Below are 14295 nucleotides of genomic sequence, written 5' to 3'. Positions count from 1 at the left end.
ATACTGGGGTGGGTTGTCATGCCTTTCTCCAGGGGATCTTCCCAACCCAGGGATCGAACCCGGGTCTCCTGCATTGGGGGCAGATGCTTTACCATCTGAGCCACCTGGGAAGCCTTCAGCTTCATGCCAGGGCATACTGAGGTTATAACTTTCCAGAAATCTCTGAAACCAAGAGAACAGATTTCTTCACAGCCTCCCCTTTCACACTGACTGTAATCTCTAGAACTGGAATTGTGACCAGGTTTAATGAATTTGGACATTTAAGGAAAATGGATGTTCAGTCTCATGTTTATTCTTATAATTTTCATACCTTTGACACCCAAACTAGAAATAAGACAGATGATTTGAGAGTCAGATTTCTTGTTTGGGTAAATTAAGGAAGGACACAGAATATGTGTGGCACCTCCTTGCCTGTGACCCTTGGTTTTAACATTTCTGGACACCAGTATTTCTTTGGAAGAAAGTGACGGAGTTAAAAGATTTAAGACAAAGTGCTTCCTGAAAGTACTAAGTACTAAAGGAATTTTTTGGTGGATTTCAAAGGGAGAGATGAATTATATTGCGTATCTTCCCATTCAGTGAAAAAAATGAGTTCTGGGACTTCCCTGGAAATCCAGTGGTTAAAACTCCATGCTTCCACTGCAGAGGGGCATGGGTTCAATCCCTGGTTGGGGAACTAAGATCCTGCATGCCACTCATTGAAGCCAAAAATAAAAGTAAGTAAATAAAAGGCAAGTTTAAAAAATGAGTTCTGCCTCTCAAGTGAGGAGGGCGAGCTTGGGCGGTTGGATACAGCAAGTACTTAGTTGAAATTATTATAGGTAAGGTGTAAGGATAAGGCCATGTGATTAAAACATTCAACAAGGAGTAGCCGAGATGGTGTCAACTGCAGACAGCATTTCAGAGACAACAAATACATTAACTCAGGGAAGTAAGGCGCAGGGATCCAAATTGAATGGCTATGTGTGTGTCTGCGGCTTCCAGTAATTACATTATCCACACATATTAGGCAGTCTTTTCATTTTAATTATATAACTGCATTTTTCTCTTTAAATGAGCATGGTTTATCCACTTAAACTGACAGTTTTAATTTTACAGGCAGTGATCATGGGATATAATCTGCAGAGGGAAATTTTCCTACTGGCATCATTTGCTTCTCACAATGAAGAAAAGTTACCTTTTAATCCCCAATCAATATTTGGAGAGCACACAATTAATTGAATAGATGTCCACATAGCTAACATAAATCTGCCAGTTAAAGAGCCAGTTCTTTGCTTCTTCTTAACGCATAGAGTGCTAATAATCTCTCTCAAAAAGAATCTAGTCGTCTGAGAAAAATGCTAAAGCTTCGCTCACCAAGGTGTCAGGATTATAGGTGAGGCTGCTCTGAGTGCCGAATTGCAGTTCTTACTGCTTTTTGTTAACGTTGGTTTCTGATGAAGAAGCATGCAGAACATTCCCATCTCAATTTTCTGCTCTTTACCGTAGAGGTCACTGGATAAGTAACATCAGCTCTGGGTGTAATATTAAAAGCAGATTGCCAATCGTAATGGCCGCTGTTCATTTTCTCTCTTGTTCCTTTTTAATATGACAATTGCATAACAGAAAGCAGAGCTTTTCAGAACCTCTGAAACCATCAGCAGGGCATGCCCATCAGTCACCAAATGAATCAGCTGAATGACATGCAGATGTGAAATAAAAATACAGGAGGTTCTTGCAGCCCAGCTCCACTTCCCTGAGCGCATTTTTCTTCTTGGGATCAGTTTGGTGGATGCTGAAGTTCTTTGCCTGTGAAAATTTATTACCCTCAGAGTCAATCTGCATTCAGGCGGCCAAGTCTGAATAAATAGAGTCATTGTGCTTGTCTGGGATTTGTGGCCAGAGTTCATCCAGTCAACTTGACATTCACATCTCAGGAGATTCATAAAAGCCAACACCCTGGTATGTGCTCTTGATTCCTGCCAAAATTGTGTAGAATTATATAAACAGGAGTTGAAGCAGTAATCAGGACCAGGTTTGAGGGCTGAGGCTCCAAAATCAAGTTTCTGCTACATTAGAAATGACCTGTATCATAGATGGGATTTGTAGCCAACAAGAACTAAAACATTTTTCCATAAAAGTCATTCTCAGAACAATCTTGAATGCCTACTAAATGTCAGATATCGTGCAAGATGCTAGCTTGTCAGTCTTGATGAATTACACATTTGTAATATTCATTATGATCATTTAACCTCAAAAATCCAAAGTACTTTTTAAATGCTGGGAAATGCCCTATTCTCAATGACTGTACAAAAAAGTATGCATTACATATATTAAGTGAGAGTCGCTCAGTCATGTCTGACTCTTTGCGAGCCCATGGAGTGTAGTCTGCCAGGCTCCTCCTTCTCCGGGCCAGAGTACTGGAGTGGTTAGCTGTTCCCTTCTCCAGGGGATCTTCCCAACCCAGGGATCAAACCCAGGTCCCCCATATTGCAAGCAAATTCTTTACCGTCTGAGCCACCAGGGAATGTATGTAATATATTACATATATTAAACATAATAGCAAAAATAGAAAAAAGGAGTAGTTTATGTTTGTTTTTATTTTTAGTATTTCATTAGTACTGTACCTAAGCTACCTATCCAGTTTAACTATACTGATAGATTGGCTTCTTGTTAATATGGAAACAGAACAGTAACTCTCTTTGAAAACGATCAGATCTTTGTCATATGAAGTAATCATAATTCAAACCTTCAGTCACAGTCAGTGAAACACCAGTATTCACCAGGAGGTTTTTGTCTGTTTATTGGTTTAATGGCCCTAAAGTTTAGTTAGGTAATATTTTATACATAAAATTTTACTATCACCAGAAGCAAATGCAAAATTCTTTTAAGATGGCCAGTTTTATTATATGATGCTATGCTATGCTAAGTCACTTCAGTTGTGTCCGACTCTGTGCGACCCCATAGACGGCAGCCCACCAGGATCCCCCGTCCCTGGGATTCTCCAGGCAAGAACACTGGAGTGGGTTGCCATTTCCTTCTCCAATGCAGGAAAGTGAAAAGTGAAAGTGAAGTGGCTCAGTCGTGTCCAACTCTTAGCAACCCCATGGATTGCAGCCTAACAGGCTCCTCCGTCCGTGGGATTTTCCAAGCAAGAGTACTGGAGTGGGGTGCCATTGCCTTCTCCGTTATTATATGATACCACTCTTTTATTAAACTTTTTATTTTATATCAGAGTATAGCCATTTAACAAACAATATTGTGACAGTTTCAAATAAACTGTGAAGGGACTCAGCCACACATATTCATATGTCCATTCTCCCCAAAACTCCCCTCCCATCGAGGCTGCCACATAACATCAAGCAGAGTTTCCTGTGCTTTACAGTAGGTCCTTGTTGGTTAACATGATGCCAATCTTTATAAACATCATTTGTGAGAAGCATAAGCATAGATGGGGATACACAAGAATGTAGTTAAATCTTTTTTATGTTAATCAACAGGCATTTCCAAAACTGAAACGGTCAGCCAACCTACATGTCATGGAGCTCAGATATACCAAGGCCCACAACTTTGTCTTCTAACTTTTTTTTCTCAAACCTCCCCTGGGTACCTGAGATTGATGGAAGCTTAGTTGTGTCCACTCAGCTTGGACCATGGGATGTGACTGATTTCAGTCTGAGGATCCCCAGTGGGTATCTGGAAAATGAGAAAATTATGTAGAAATTAAAAGGTGATCCATTAAATTTGGGCAAACATACAATTAACACAAAAATGGAGACTCATGGCTTTGTTAAGCTGAAGAATTCAGAGGAAGCTACATTTTGGCAACTAAGCCAGGCTTTTTTAATGGATATCAGAACCACCAAAAGAGACTCCATTCAGAAAACAGAAGAAGATAGGCACGCTCCTCTCAAATGAAGCCGCTAGCCCTGCACAGGTTGGCAGAGGAAGTGGAAATCTGCCTTCAAAGGACTCTGATAAGAGCCCTTTGTCCTGTGACTTTCATGGGTTTTTTCCTTCAGTAGCATTTGCAGAGGTTCAGCCCTTCAGGAGTGGGCGCTGCCTGGAGTCTGTGCTATCACTCATACCCAGCCTTGGGGGCCTTCACGTGGGAGAGGCTCTCCCTACAGTCATTCACGTTTCTGGTCCAGATATGCGCTTGGAAAGTTTTATTTGTGTTTGTGTTTTTCCAAGTCTTCTCCAAGTGGAGCAGTTTATCTCAGAAGCACAGCGTTCCTCAGGAGACCCATCTTAGGCTCTTGTTTCTGTAATACGGGGAACAAAATCCTTCGCGGGAATTCAGTGCCCCTGGGCACTTGCAGTTCCATCCTGGGCAGATCTGTAGCTGAAAGTTGTGCTGAGTGAAACAAGACGATCTTTAAGGAACAGATCAAGGACTTACCAGGTGGTCCAGTGGTTAAGACTCCATGCTTCCCCAGCCGGGGTCACAGTTTCTATCCCTGACCAGGGAACTAAGATGCCGCATTCCACAGGGCGTGGCCAAGGAGAAAAAAAAAAAGAAGCAGACCAGACAGTTTCTGAAATGTCATCAGACATGGTCCCCTTCTCATAGAAAAGTGCTAGAGTGTGAGGCTGCCGGAATCTGTCTCTGGGGACGTCTCTGGGTCCCTCTCCTTTCTACCTGGACTTTGTTCCTTTTTTAAATCAGTTTTTATTGGAGTATTATCACTTTACAATGTTGTATTCATTTCTGCTGTACAACAGAGTGAATCCCTGATACGTATATATCCACTCATTTTTAGATTTCCTCCCCATGTAGATCACCATAGAGCACTGAGTAGAGTTCCCTGTTCTAGTAAGTCCTCATTAGTTATCTATTGTATAGTGTTCAGACACTCAGTCGTGTCTGACTCTTTGCAACCCCATAGACTGTAGCCTGCCAGGCCCCTCTATCCATTGGATTTTTCAGGCAAGAATACTGGAGTGGGTTGCCATTTCCTCCTCCAGGGGAATCTTCCCATCCCAGGGATCGAACCTGCATCTCTTCTGTCTCCTGCATTGGCAGGCTGATTCTTTACCACGAGCGCCACCTGGGAAGCCCTATCCATTTTACACATAGTCTCTATACTGTATATATGTCAATCTCAATATCCCAATTCGTCCCACCTTCCCTTCCCCTTTGGTATCCAAAAGTTTGTTCTCTACACCTGTGTCTCTATTTCTGCTTTGCAAACAAGTTCATCTCTAACTGGACTTCATTCTTAAAAGTCCGAGGCAGTTGAAGGAAAAAGACACAATTACACATGTTATGTGTGAAAAGACTTTCAAGTATAAACCATCAAGCAGTGGTCAGTTGAGAGGTGAAAATCCTAACACCAATAGTAAAACAATCAGAAGTACTTCAGCTTTCTCTTATGTTATCTAATTGGCTTGTAAAGTGAAATTAAGAGGCTCTTTCCTAACCATAACAAACCCATTTTTACATTCAAATATTGCTACTTTGTCTAATTCAACAGGATGTGTTGTGAAACAGAAAGCCAGACTTAGATTTTGGTTCTTCAAGCACAGGTTGCATTTTTAACAAAACTATCAAAATATTTGTATGTTCCTTTCATCTTGTCTTCAGACAAGAACAAAGTTACATCTATCTTTCGCACCCCTGGGTCTGGGTTGCATTCACAGTAGCCAATCACGTACTACAGCAAGGGAAGTGAATGGGACTCCACCAAAGCATGGAATGAAGGTAGCATAAGGACTCTGTTAAAAGCTCCAAGAGGCATTTGGTAAACCCGCCAAAGCAGGGAGTGAGCAATCCCAGTGTCCGCCCGCTCTGCCAAAGATGAGGGTTATTAATGGACCGTCGTCATCCTGGCTGCGCTCAAGGTCTGGCCTGCACTGAAACTGCCCTGTGCGAAGATTCGAGGAGTTATGATTGCCCGAAGCCCTGAAGAGCAGGCCAGAAAGCCAGGCAGCCACGTAGAACCTGCAAGGTCTGGATTGCATCACCCTGCATATTCCCAATTTAGCCTCCCACTCCCAGGAACCAGAAACTGCAATTCAGGTACTACTCAGAGAGGGTCTTGGGGCAGCTCAGCCATCAATAGTTGTTGATCTTATTTGCATTCACTTTGAAGTTGACAAACATGTGCGCACAGACACACACACACACACACACACACACGGACTCACTCATGTGGAAGGTGCTATTGCCTTGCCAACACTGTCCCAGAATCTAAACGCTTCTGCCGCTCTCACTGACCTGAGAATTGACCACTGAGCTTGATCTTTCACCTTCGACCAACAGCACCAGACCTGACCTGGGCGGGTACTTCCTTTACATATGTAGTCCTGTTACAGTGAGCCCTGGAGATTAAAAAAAAAAGCTTCCCTGGGGAGTTTCTTGCAGGCTGTAAATAACCAATATGCTTCTGCCTAGAAACCTCTTGAAGAATCAAGATTAGTCTCAAAAACATAAAGCCCTCCCGTCTTTAGGTCTTTGGGAGATGACTTAAGAGATGACTCCTGCATGAGCGTGCCCGGAGAGATCTCACCTCCAGGTCTGTCAACATCCACTCTGTGTCCCGCCAGTCCTCTTGGCTGGGACAGGCAGAAACCAAAATGCGTCTGGGCCCCTTCCCTTTAGTCTCTGCCCCGAACAGTCCACAGGTCAGCAAAGGCAGGGCCAGGGTGCTGTCTGGCACTGTGTGTGTCCAGTTATCTTACTCTCTGGCTCTGTGGCCACAAGCAAGCCAACTTCAGAGAACCTCTGCTTCTGTATCTTAATGTCAGTAGACAAAAGTGCTAAACTAGATTTAAAAAAAAATTTTTTAAACAAAGAACCTAAAAAAAAAAATGGGCAGAAGACCTAAATAGACACTTTCTCAAAGAAGGCATACACATGGCCAACAGACACATGAATAAATGCTCAACATTGCTAATTATTAGAGAAATGCAAATCATAAACTACAATGAGGTATCGCCTCACACCACTCAGAATGGCCATCATCAAAGAGTCTGCAGATAATAAATGGAGAGGGTGTGTAGAAAAGGGAACCTCCCACACTATTAATGGGAATGTAAACTAGTGTAGCCGCTGTGGAGAACGGTAAGGAGAGTCCTTTAAAAACTAAAAATAGAATTAACCGTATGATCCAACAATCCCAGTCCTGGGCATATATCTGAAAAAGATTAAACGCTAACTGGAAAAGACACATGCGCCCCAGTGTTCAGAGCAGCACTATTTGTAATAGCCAGGACCCAGAAGCAGCCTAAGTGTCCATGAATAGATGAATGGATAAAGAAGATGCGGTATATATACACAATGGAGTATTAGTCATAAAAAAGAATGAAATAATGCCATTTGAACCCACAGGGATGGGCCTAGAGATTACCATACTGAGTGAAGTCAGTCAGAGAGAGAGAGACAAATACCATATGACGTCACCTACATGTGGAATCTAAAAAAGGCTGATACAGATGAACTTATATGCAAAACAGGAACAGACTCACAGACAGAGAAAACAATCTTGTGGTTACCAAATGGGAAGAGGGGAGAAATAAATGAGGAGTATAGGATTAACCACTATATACAGAATGGATGAACAACAAGGATATACTGTACAGCACAGGGAACTATATTCAGTATCTTGTAATAACCTATAATGAAAAGGAATCTGAAAATACATACATATGCATATGTATTTGTGTATAAAATATATACGTATGAATCACTTTGCTGGGTACCTGAAATTAACACAATACTATTGTAAATCACCCATACTTCAATTTTTTAGAAGTATTTTAGTATAAATAGATATTTGCATAAAATTATTAAACTATATATTTTAACATCTTCCCCTTCCCTTCCTCCTCTTCCTCTTCCCCTTCTCTCCACAAATGTTCTTTATTTACATTGCTGGACGGTTTTTTTTTTGTTTGTTTGTTTTTTTAATTTTTTTTTCAATGCCATTCTCCCAAATCATCCCACCCTCACCCTCTCCCACAGTGTCCAAAAGACTGTTCTATACATCTGTGTTAATTTATTTATTTTTTAATTGGAGGATAATTGCTTTACAGAATTTTGTTGTTTTCTGTCAAACCTCAACATGAATCAGCCATGCTTGCTTGCTTGCTAAGTTGCTTCAGTCGTGTCCGACTCTGTGCAACCCAATAGACGGCAGCCCACCAGGATCCCCCGTCCCTGGGATTCTCCAGGCAAGAACACTGGAGTGGGTTGCCATTTAGGTATACATATATTCCCTCCCTTTTGAACCTCCCTCCCATCTCCCTCCCCATCCCACCCCTCTAGGTTGATTCAGGGCCCCTGTTTGAGTTTCCTGAGCCATATAGCAAATTCCCGTTGGCTATCTATTTTACATATGATAATGTAAGTTTCCATGTTACTCTCTCCATACATCTAACCCTCTCCTCCCCTCTCCCCATGTCCATAAGTCTATCCTCTATGTCTTTTTCTCCATTTCTGCCCTGTAAATAAATTCTTAAGTACCATTTTTCTAGATTCCATATATATGTGTTAGAATACGATATTTATCTTTCTCTTTCTGACTCACTTCACTCTGTATAATAGGTTCTAGGTTCATCCATCTCATTAGAACTGACTCAAATGTATTCCTTTTTATGGCTGAGCAATATTTCATTGTGTACATGTACCACAACTTATCTATACATTCATATGTCAATAGACATCTAGGTTGCTTCCATGTTCTAGCTATTGTAAATAATGCTGCAGGGAACAATGGGTTACATGTATCTTTTTCAATTTGGGTTTCCTCAGGGTATATGCCTAGGAGTGGGATTTCTGGGTCATGTGGTGGTTTTATTCCTAGTTTTTTAAGGAATCTCCATACCATCTTCCATAGTGGCTATATCAATTTATATTCCCACCAACAGTGCAAGAGTGTTCCCTTTTCTCCATACCCTCTCCAGCATTTATTGTTTGTAGACTTTTTGATGATGGCCATTCAGACTGGTGTGAGGTAATATCTCACTGTGGTTTTGATTTGCATTTCTCTAGTAATGAGCGATGTTGAGCATCTTTTCATGTGTTTGTTAGCCATTTGTATGTCTTCTTTAGAGAAATGTCTGTTTAGGTTGGGCTTCTCTGGTGGCTCAGACGGTGAAGTGTCTGTCTGCAATGCAAGAGACCCGGATTCGATCCCTGGGTCGGGAAGATCCCATGGAGAAGGAAATGACAGCCCACTCCAGTACCCTTGCCTGGAAAATCCCATGGATGGAGGATCCTGGTAATCCATGGGGTCACAAAGAGTCGTACACAACTGAACAACATCACTTTCACTTTTTCCCACTTTTTGATTGGGTTGTTTGTTTTTCTGGTATTGAGTTGTATGAGCTGCTTGAATATTTTGGAACTTAATCTTCTGTCAGCTGTTTCATTTGCTATTATTTTCTCCCATTCTGAGGGTTGTCTTTTCACCCTGCATATAGTCTCCTTTGCTGTGCAGATCAGGTCCCACTTGTTCACTTTTGTTTTTATTTCCATGCTTTAGGAGGTAGATCATAGAGGATCTTGCTTTGATTAATGTCATCGAGTGTTCTGCCTATGTTTTCCTCTAAGAGTTTTATAATTTCTGGTCTTACATTTAGGTCTTTAATCCATTTTGAGTTTATCTTTGTGTATGGTGTTAGGAAGTGTTCTAATTTCATTCTTTTACATGTAGCTGTCCAGTTTTCCCAGCACCATTTGTTGAGGAAGCTGTCTTTGCCCCATTGTATATTCTTGCCTCCTTTGTCAAAAATAAGGTACCCATAGGTGCATCGGTTTATTTCTGGGCTTTCTATCTTGTTCCATTGGTCTGTATTTCTGTTTTTGTGCCAGTACCATACTGTCTTGATGACTATAGCTTCATAGTATAATCTGAAGTCAGGAAGGTTGATTCCTCTTAGCTCCATTCTTTCTCAAGATTGCTTTGGCCATTCAGAATCTTTTGTGTTTCCATATGAATTGTGACATTTTTTGTTTTAGTTCTGTGAAAAATGTCATTGGTAATTTGATAGGGATCACATTGAATGTATAGATTGCATTTTGTAGTGTAGTCATTTTCACAATATTGATTCTTCCTACCCGGGAACATGGAATATCTCTCCATCTGTTTATGTCACCTTTGATTTCTTTCGTTAGTGTCTTACAATTTTCTGTGTACAGTTCTTTTGTCTCCTTAGGTAAGTTTATTCCTAGATATTTAATTCTTTTTGTTGCAATGGTGAATGGGATTGATTCCTTAATTTCTGTTTCTGATTTTTCACTGTTAGTATATAGAAATGCAAGAGATTTCAGTGTATTGATTTTGTGTCCTTCAACTTTGCTAAGTTCACTGATTAGCTCTAGTAATTTTCTGATACTGTCTTTAGGGTTTTCTATGTACAGTATCATGCCATCTGCAAACAGTGAGAGCTTTACTTCTTTTCTGATCCGGATTCCTTTTATTCCTTTTTCTTCTCTGATTACTGTAGCTAGGACTTCCAGAACTATGTTGAATAATAGTGGTGAAAGTGGACACTCTTGTCTTGTTCCTGATCTTAGGGGGAATGCTTTCAGTTTTTCACCATTGAGAATAATGTTTGCTGTCGGCTTATCATATATGGCCCTTACTTTGTTGAGGTAGGTTCCTTCTATGCCCATTTTTTGAAGAGTTTTAATCATAAATGGGTGCTGGATTTTGTCAAAGGCTTTTTCTGCATCTGTTGAGATGATCATATGGTTTTCATTTTTCAATTTGTTAATATATATCACATTGATTGATTTGCATGTATTGAAGAATCCTTGCATCCCTGGAATAAACCCAACTCGATCATGTTGTATAAGCTTTTTAATGGGTTGCTGAATTCTGTTTGCTAAAATTTTGTTGAAGATTTTTGCATCTATGTTCATCAGTGATATTGGCCTGTAGTTTTCTTTTTTTGGTGTGGTCTTTGGTTTTGGTATCAGGGTGGTGGTGAACTCGTAAAATGAGTTTGGAAGTGTTCCTTCCTCTGCGATTTCTTGAAAGTTTTAGAAGGATAGGCATTCGCTCTTCTCTAAATGTTTGGTAGAATTCTCCTGTGAAGCCATCTGGTCCTGGGCTTTTGTTTTTTTGGAAATTTTTTTATCACAGCTTCAATTTCAGTGCTTATAATTGGGTTGTTCATAATTTCTATTTCTTCCTGGTTCAGTCTTGGAAGATTGAACTTTTTTAGGAATCTGTCCATTTCTTCCATGTTATCCATTTTATTGTCATATAGTTGTTCATAATAGTCTTATAATCCTTTGTATTTCTGCATTGTCTGTTGTAACCTCTCCTTTTTCATTTCTAATTTTGTTGATTTGATTCTTCTCTCTTTTTTTCTTGATGAGTCTGGCTAAAGGTTTATGAATTTTGTTTATCTTCTCAAAGAACTGGCTCTTAGTTTTACTAATCTTTACTGTTGTTTCTCTGATTTCTTTTTCATTTATTTCTGCTCGGGTCTTTATGAGTTCTTTCCTTCTACTAATTTTGGGAGGTTTTTGTTCTTTTTCCAGTTGTTTTAGGTGCAAAGTTAGGTTGTCTACTCTATGTTTTTCTTGTTTCTTGAGGTAGGATTGTATTCCTGTAAACTTCCCTCTTAGAACTGCTTTTGCTGCATTCCATGGGTTTTGAGTTGTTGTGTTTTCATTGTCATTTGTTTCTAGAAATTTTTTTTATTTCCCTTTTGATTTCTTCAACAACCTATTAGTTATTTAGAAATATATTGTTTAATCTCCATGTGTTTGTGTTTCTTATGGTTTTTTTCTTGTAATTGATATCTAGTCTTATAGCCTTGTGGTCAAAGAAGATGCTTGATACAATTTCAGTTTTCTTAAATTTACTGAGGTTTGATTTGTGACCCAAGATGTGGTCTATCCTGGAGAATGTTCCATGTGCACTTGAGAAGAAAGTGTATTCTTCTGCATTTGAATGGACTGTCCTGAAGATATCAATGAAATCCATCTCATCTAATTTAAGACTTGTGTTTCCTTATTAATTTTGTTTTAATGATCTGTCCATTGGTGTGAGTGGGGTGTTAAAGTCTCCTACAGTTATTGTGTTACTGTCAATTTCTTCTTTTATGTCTGTTAGTGTTTGTCTTATGTATTGAGGTGCTCCTATGTTGGGAGCATAGATATTTACAATTGCTCTGTCTTCCTCTTGGATTGATCCCTTGATCATTATGTAGTGTCCTTCCTTATATCTTGTAATATTCTTTATTTTAAGGTCTATTTTGTCTGATATGAGGATTGCTACTCCAGCTTTCTTTTGCTTCCCATTTGCATGGAATATATTTTTCCATCCTCTCACTTTCATCCTATATGTGTCTTTAGGTCTGAAGTGGGCTTCTTGTAGACAGCATATATATGTGGGTCTTGTTTTTGTATTCATTCAGCCAATCTGTATCTTTTGGATGAAGCATTTAATCTATTTACATTTAAAGTAATTATTGATATATATGTTCCTATTGCCATTTTCTTAATTGTTTGGGGTTGATTTTGTAGATCTTTTTCTTCTCTTGTATTTCTTGACTATACAAGTCCCTTTAACATTTGTTATAAAGCTGGTTTGATGGTACTGAATTCTCTTAACTTTTGCTTGTCTGAAAAGCTTTTTATTTCTCCATCAATTTTGAATGAGATCCTTGCCAAGTATAGTGATCTTGGTTGTAGATTTTTACCTTTCAGTACTTTAAATATATCCTGCCATTCCCTTCTGGCCTGCTGAGTTTCTGCTGAAAGATCAGCTGTTAAACGTTTGGGGTTTCCCTTGTAGGTTACGTGTTGCTTTTCCCTTGCTGCTTTTAATATTCTTTCTTTGTGTTTAGTCTTTATTAGTTTGATTAGTATGTGACTTGGCATGTTTCTCCTTGGGTTTATCCTGTATGGGACTCTTTGTGCCTCTTGCACTTGACTATTTCCTTTTCCATGTTGGGGAAATTTTCAACTATAATCTCTTCAAAATTTTTCTCATACCCTTTCTTTTTCTCTTCTTCTTCTGGGACCCCTATAATTCGAATGTTGGTGCATTTGATATTGTCCCAGAGGTCTCTGGGACTATCCTCAGTTCTTTTCATTCTTTTTACTTTATTCTGCTCTTCAGAAGTTATTTCCACCATTCTATCTTCCAGCTCACTGGTTCGTTCTTCTGCCTCAGATGTTCTGCTATTGATTTCTCCTAGAGTATTTTAAATTTCAGTCATTGTGTTGTTTGTCTCTGTTTATTCTTTAATTCCTCTAGGTCTTTGTTAATTGATTCTTGCATTTTCTCCATTCTGTTTTCAAGGTTTTGGATCATCTTTACTATCATTATTCTGAATTCTTTTTCAGGTAGTTTGCCTATATCCTCTTCATTTATTTGGACTTCTGTGTTTCTAGTTTGTTCCTTCATTTGTGCAGTGTTTCTCTGCCTTTTCATTATTTTTTTTAAACGTATTGTGTTTGAGGTCTCCTTTTCCCAGGCTCCAAGGTTGAATTCTTTCTTCCTTTTGGTTTCTGCCCTCCTAAGTTTGGTCCAGTGGTTTGTGTAAGCTTTGTACAGGGGGAGGTTTGTGCTGAGTTTTTTCCTGTTGGTTTGTTTTTCCTCTGATGGGCAAGGCTGAGTGAGGTGGTGTCTCATTCAGCGTCTGCTGATGATTGGGTTTGTATTTTTGTTTTGTTTGTCATTCATATGAAGCGTCCTGCACAGGGTGATACTGGTGGGTGGGTGATGCCGGGTCTTGTATTCGAGTGGATTCCTTTGTGTGAGTTCTCACTATTTGACACTCCCTAGGGTTAGTTCTCTGGTAGTCTAGGGTCTTGGAGTCCGTGCTCCCACTCCAAAGGCTCAGGGCTTCATCTCTTTGTTATAAAGAGTAATAGTCCAATGGAAGCGAGGTGTAGAGTGAGGCCTGAGGTAAATGTGCAGGACTCCTGTGCTCTCTGAGCTGACCCCTCTCCCCCAGTCTCCAAGTTTGCATCTACATTGCTGGAATTTTTTAGGCTTACTTATATAATAAAAGGAGAGGAGTACAGGAAGAACCCGGAAAATTGATTTGTCTAAGTAAAGGCAAGTAGCTAATGCTAGAAGAATAGATCTAAAAGTCAGAGGAGGAGGTGAGAATAGTGAGCTGGCGACTTAGGGGAGAGAGGCAGAGAGAGGGCAACAGAGAGGGAAGGACAAGAAAGACTGGTGGTTTACCACCTGTCCAGAGATGGGAAGTCCCATAGAGTAAAACAGTCTCTTATTTAGTACCTTGATAGAAGCTTTTATTGAAAAATGCCGCAAGGAAAAAAAATGAATTTTCTTTTTTTTTTTTTTTTTTTAGGAAGAAGGGGGAGGAACAGACTTTCTT

General features: G+C 39.8%; 1 protein-coding gene and 1 non-coding gene across 7 annotated transcripts in view; one reads left to right on the top strand and one right to left on the bottom strand.

Moving 5' to 3' along the window:
- The window catches only part of AFF3 (ALF transcription elongation factor 3), a 635458-nt gene that overhangs the window by 511439 nt on the left and 109724 nt on the right, over positions 1-14295 (top strand). The gene's annotated exons all lie outside the window — the stretch shown is intronic.
- On the bottom strand, positions 39-110 carry TRNAW-CCA (transfer RNA tryptophan (anticodon CCA)). The gene has a single exon. It is a non-coding gene; the product is annotated as a tRNA-Trp (tRNA).

The sequence above is a fragment of the Bos javanicus genome, chromosome 11 (assembly GCF_032452875.1).
Source record: "Bos javanicus breed banteng chromosome 11, ARS-OSU_banteng_1.0, whole genome shotgun sequence".
NCBI classification, from domain to species: Eukaryota; Metazoa; Chordata; class Mammalia; order Artiodactyla; family Bovidae; genus Bos; species Bos javanicus.
This window is presented reverse-complemented; position numbering and strand designations above follow the sequence as displayed.